Source organism: Balaenoptera musculus, chromosome X (assembly GCF_009873245.2).
Source record: "Balaenoptera musculus isolate JJ_BM4_2016_0621 chromosome X, mBalMus1.pri.v3, whole genome shotgun sequence".
NCBI lineage: Eukaryota > Metazoa > Chordata > Mammalia > Artiodactyla > Balaenopteridae > Balaenoptera > Balaenoptera musculus.
This window is the reverse complement of record NC_045806.1, coordinates 111,304,494-111,310,493: the sequence shown is the minus strand read 5'-3', so window position 1 is coordinate 111,310,493 and position 6,000 is coordinate 111,304,494. Positions and strand designations below refer to the sequence as shown.

Sequence of the window (6,000 nt, the reverse complement as noted above, 5' to 3'; positions counted from 1 at the left end):
GCACGCCGACTGGACCGAGCTCACCAGCTGCGTGCCCGCCGTGGTGGACGGCAGGCGCGACGCCAGGCTGAGACCGTCCAGGTGAGTGCGCGCCCGCGGCGGAGCGGGGCCCTGGGGCGTGGGAGCGGACCCGGGCCGGGGCGGGCGGAGGGCCGGGAGGCGCGGCCAGCCGCTGCCGGCGACCCAGGGAGCACCTCGGCGCCCCTGCGGTGGCGCCCCGGCGCGCGCGCTCGTGGCGCTGTGGCGGCTGCAGGAAGCTCGTCCGTTCCGACCTGGGACGGCTCCTCTGTCTGCCCGCGGGTTGGCCTGCTTGGCGGCTGGGAGTGCGCGCGGGGGAAGCGGCCAGGAGGCCCGGGACGAGCGCCCCCCGGCCGCCGCCGGGACAGGGTACACCACGCAGACTCCGCACTGGAGGGCCCGAAAGAACTACGCTCTGAGTGCCGCGTCCCTGAGCCCCTCCAGCCTTTCGCTTCTTTTCTCCGCACCCAGGTTCCCAAGCCTCCTTTCGCTCTCTCTTCTTTCCCGCTCCCGCATTTCCCCTCCCCCTGCCTTTCCCCTCGCTTCCTCTATTTGCCTTTTTCTCTTTCTCGTGCATGGGATCTTGCCAGCTCCTGGCCGCTCGCTCTTTCCTTTTCCCTCCGTTTTCCTCTTTCACTTTGTTTCTCGTTCTTTCTTTAACCCTTTTTGTTCTTTCTCTTCTTTCCTGACTTTTGTCGCCTCCCTCCTCCTTTCTCTCCACTGGCTCTGCTCTCCCTGGGCGAATGAATGTCCCTCTGCGGCTGTTTGCGGACACCCAGAGAGAGCTCGTGGTACCCAGCTTGCGCCCCGCACTACTGGCTGCACGCCGGGCATCAGCGGCGCTTTACGAGTGCGAGGGGCACCCCGCGGGTCGAAGGGCAGGTGGAACGCTGCCCCGGATCCCATGTGGGGCTCAGTCTTGAGAAACCTCTCCTGATTTACAAACTCTGAGCCCCAGAGCAGGGCGCCGCCAGCCAACTTGATGGGAACCCAGGGCTGAATCGGAAAGAGCTGTATTATGAAAAGCCACTTGCTTTTGAAGCTAGGGCATTTTCCTCCAGCCAGCTGCAATGCCCAGTTGCTGGAGGTCATGGAGTGCCATAAAGGGGGTAGTAGGAAGGACTCTTTGGGGTGCAGTTGCCCCAGTCAGGGCTCCCATTCTGCGACTCTCCCTAAAACAGATGTGGGCTGTGGCAGGCAGTCCGGGGAATGGACAAGGTGAGTCTCGTTGACATGGCCATGCTCTCTGTCTCCCCAGCGAGGTGACCACAAGGGTCCCGGAGGCTGCTTCCCTGGGCAGGCTCCCCACTCCCTCCTCTGCCTCCCCAACCCCTCATGGTGAGGGCTACGGCCATATTTTGTTGATGCCTCTTGGAATGCCAGAGCCGGGCAGTTTCTTCTGCCCAGCTGCAGACGAATGCAGCCCTCCGACTTCCTGGTCACCACTGAGATTTAGAGGAAACCTCACCCCCTACTCACCTTCCCTTCCCTCAGTTTACCGTGTCCTTTTTGAATGCTGGAATTCTGGGAGAATCTGTTGAACTTTCATTTCCCTTCCAGCACTAACCGTTTTTTTTTTTTTCCCCAACCTAAGAGAACCTTGACCCTAGGAAGGTTGCTGCCTCAGTCTGTTGTGAGAATTGTGTAAGCCATTGTCACCACAAGACTCTGGTGTTTAAGACGTTCGTAAACAGTTTGGCAATATTGAAAGTAATCCCTCTTGCTGATAGAGCCTGTAGGTTTTGTGAGGGGTGGTGATGTAAAAAGCTCTTGAGGGCAAAAATTGAATTCCACAGCCATGGCTGTGGCACAGGAGTAAAAATGAAGTCTTGGCCACTGTGGACTCCCCGGCCCTGTTTGTAATTCCTCAGGGCACATGTGCCTTTTAAAATCCTTTTGGACATGTAGGTCAGGGTGTGACAGGATCTGTAGACACACATTATTATTGTGGTCTTGATTGTGTATCTGGTCTTTTGGCAGATTACTTCAGAAATTTACCATAAGATAACCAGGACCCCTCAAGGGGAGGGTTCAGCATCTTGGACGGCCCCCAATGGAAGCAAAGTTATTTGAAATGAAATAAGATTTTCTTGATCATCAAAAGGGTGATACCACAGTGCCATCTAGTCTAGTAAAAGAAGAACCACTTCTTTAAAAAATTTATTTATTTTATTTATTTATTTTTGGCTGTGTTGGGTCTTCGTTGCGGTGCGCGGGCTTCTTATTGCGGTGGCTTCTCTTGTTGCGGAGCACGGGCTCTAGGTGCACGGGCTCAGTAGTTGTGGCACGCGGACTCAGTAGTTGTGGCACGCGGGCTTAGTAGTTGCAGCACGTGGGCTCAGTAGTTGTGGCTCACGGGCTTTAGAGCGCAGGCTAAGTAGCTGTGGCGCACGGGCTTAGTTGCTCCGCGGCATGTGGGATCTTCCCGGACCAGGGCTCGAACCCGTGTCCCCTGCATTGGCAGGTGGATTCTTAACCACTGCGCCACCAGGGAAGCCCAGAAGAAAAACCACTTTTTAAAAGAGTCAGAATTACTGGATCTTACAGTATTCACCAAAATGAAATAAAATTTGCTAGAGAAACACATGGCTATCCCAAGGGCGTTTCTTTTATTTCCTTAATTCCTACCCACCTCCAGAAATCTTCATCCTGAAGAGTAGTCATAGCCGGAGGGTTCCAGAATTTCCCAGGATGTTGACAAATCCCTGCTTACAGGAGCAGTTCTGTGAATTCTGATAATCTGTGTGAGAGAAGGTATGCACAAGTGTGTGACAGTGAGAGAGAGAGAGTGTGTGTGTGTGTGTTGAAAATTTAGGCAGAGGCAGCTGCGCTGGTGGTGATGCGTGAGGCCGAGGAGCTGGTCTTGGGAGATGCGAAAGTCAGCCATGGGGAGTTCGTGTGTGGAGCAGGCTTCCATGCCAGCTGCTGGTGGTTCTGTGCGCCACTGAGCTGAGCGGAACAGCAGCTCAGTCTGTTTGGCCTGGGAGTCCTGACACCTGGGCCTTCGTTCCAGGCCAGCCATGAACCAGCCGTATGACCCTGGACCAGAGTCTGTCCCAGCCTTGTCTTGTGGAGAGTGCATTCCAGTTTTTGATGAGCTTTTCCATCCCTTATCTCTGGTATTTCTCTGTAAACTTGCACTACGTATAGGAGGAAGGCAGAATGGGCAAAAGTCTCCCCATTTGTCCCATGAGACAGAAGCCCAAGGGGATTGAAGGACTTTCTCAAGGTCATTGGGCTCTTTAGTGACACAGCAGGGACCTTACTCCAGCTCTGGCTGCTTCCACAGCCCTTGCTCTGTTGACTGTGACTCCATGAACAAGGTGTTTTAAAATTTATTTATTTTGTGAAAGCACAGTGAGGTATTTCATGGGAGTCATTACCACAAAATGAACACTCAGTGAACGTTAACTGGTATTGTTATCACCTACATCATCACCGTTTCCAGGCATTTTTACACATGTGTTTGCACGAGTGATTGGACCAGGGTTGCCGCAGCCATTGGGAGAAAAACAGGTTTCTACCTCCCTGAGGTTTTATGCTCACCAGGAGAAGGTCTCGTGGCTGGGTGGCAAAGGGGCCTCTCATTGCCTAGTCAGAAATCACTACAAAGCTGAGAAGGATGGGAGGACGCTGGGGGCCTGGTGACTAAGCGTCAGGAAGAGGCCTCAGCGGCGACAAGGGCCACCTTTTGACTCACAGCCATCCATCCACATTGGTGGGGGGGGGGCATGAGAGGCCACCGTGGCTGCAAGCCAAGACCTGAATCCTGCTCCCACTGCTACATTCGAGATGCTTCCCTGCCTCGGCGGATGGTGAAGTGCTCGAGTGATATATAACTGCTGAGTGGAAACGGCTGCCATCACGTTGCCTGGAGAGGACAAAGAGAGAGAGTGCTTGGCTGGCAGAAGGCACAAATTGTTTATTAAGAATCGTATTTCTTTTCAAAAAACCTAGAAATTGCATTTCATGCATCTATTGTTTAGGGGCCAGAGAAAGGTCCTGCTCAATCTAGAATTACCAAGACTGTTTTTGAAAATGTGTCAAAACATGGTTGCTCACCAGCTCTTCAAACTCCCGAATTCTGCAGGCTTTTCTCAGGCCAAATTCCCTCCGTTTGTAGCCAGCTCTAGTGCATCACTGGGTCTGTGGGAGGAACTCAGAATTGGGCACCAAGAAACTGCACCAGCCTCATTCTTCTTCCCCAGGCACTGCGCTGGCTGGCACACTCGGGCGGCGGCTGGCGGCAGGGGAAGGTCAGGTTCCATGGCTACCCAAGTCAAAGAGTCTGATCGTCATAATCACGTTGCATCCTAGACGTTTAGTATCTCTACGTTTTGCAGCAGTCTTACGGAAGAGTAATGAATCGTCACCTAGAAACCACTAGGCTATCACTGACAGGAAAGGACCACAAGGCATTTACATGGAGCATAGCCTTTTCTCTTTCTTTCTTTTGTCTTCTTTGTGGTCACTCCTTTTTAATACTTGTGGTAAAGGCTTCCTTTTCTTTCCCTTTCTTGTTTAAAGGTGGCTCTTTTTTTTTTTTTTTTTTTTGGGCCGTGTGCGGCTTGTGGGATCTTAGTTCCCTGACCAGGGATCGAACCCGGACCCCAGCAGTGAAAGCGCCAAGTCTTAACCGCTGGACCGCCAGGGAATTCCCAAGGTGGCTCCATTTTGAGAGAGCCATGTCTTAGCAAGAAGTCCGTAGTGCACAAGCCTGCTCATGGCTCACATGCCCACGCTCCACTCCTTCCCTCCTGCAGTGAAGCAGGACAACACGGCAGACTTTGGTACAGGGCAAGGCAGTGAGTGAGTGGATTGATCCAGGCAGCGGTGCCGTCCTTCTGGTCCCTCAGGCTGTAGGCCACTGGGTTCTCATAGGCGTAGCTTCACTTAGCTGGGGATGCTAAGAGGATACTAAGAGCTGTCATTACTCCCCTGCCACGTATTTCTCAGGAGAAGGCGAGAAATTCACCGTGATAACATCTGTAGAACTTCAGCCGTAGTAGTTAGCGTCTTTGCCCAGATGGCAAACATGTCGCTGGCAACCCAACAAAGCTCGAAGTTCTCAAGGTGGTATAAAAAGCTATTCAGAATGTGATATCCTTAATAGCGATTTTAGATTAGTGCTGTTACGTGGCAATAAGAATGTTAGAGCTCGTCTTTTCTAGATATCTGTCGTCAACGTAAGTAGCATGAAATGACATTAAAGAATAGTCACCTCTTCCCTCTGTCATTCGTTAAACAAAATTCTGCAAAACTGCCCATTATATTCCAGGGAAGACGTGTCATCTTTGCTCTCACAGAGCTTACAGTAGAACAGAATAATTTGGTGTTTTAGATATTTAATAAAGATGGATTTTGTTTGAAAATGATTTGAATATCAATAATGTCTTTAAAATGTCATATCTTTACCAGAATATGTTTTAAAAATAGAGAAAAGTCCATCTGTTTATATAACAGTTTAGGTCTAATCAGCAAACTTTGTGGAGTAAGTATTATGACCTCTGCCCAGTGCTAGCAGTTGGGGGAGATTAGAGCCTAGACAAATCCAAAAAAGTCAAGGTCACCATCTTCAGCCTCAAGTTCATTAAGATTAGATGGTAAAGTGCAGAACTATGTCGTGTATAGATGGGGGGTGGGGGGCTGGGGAGGAACATGTGACTTGGGGCAAGTCCATCCCCCTCTGTAAAATGGGAGATTTAAAGGAGATGCTTTCTAAGGCCCTTTCCTTTCTAAAGTATGAGGAGCAGGCCAGAAAAAGGAGAGATCTGTTTGGAAAGGCTTCTAGGAATAGGTGGGTTGTATTTAGAAGAAAGGAGGCATCGTGGGTGGGCGTGGCATCCTCATGGCATCGTGAGGTCAAGTCACCTCACCTAGCCAGGGCTGGCCAGGCCTGAGGAGGTTCATGCCTGGGGGAGGGTTAGGGAACCTCATTGTAGAGATCCTGGAATGGCAACAAGGAGGTTGGACCCCAGTGAG

At 51.5% G+C, this 6,000-nt stretch overlaps 1 protein-coding gene across 1 annotated transcript in view; it reads left to right on the top strand.

The window, feature by feature from the left end:
- The first annotated feature begins 21 nt into the window (after positions 1 to 21).
- Positions 22 to 6,000, top strand: part of LOC118889201 (heparan-sulfate 6-O-sulfotransferase 2-like) — a 287,709-nt gene continuing 281,730 nt past the window's right edge. The window contains exon 1 of the mRNA XM_036840982.1: positions 22 to 81. The gene's annotated coding sequence lies outside the window, so the exon portion shown is untranslated. The remainder of the gene's footprint in view (positions 82 to 6,000) is intronic.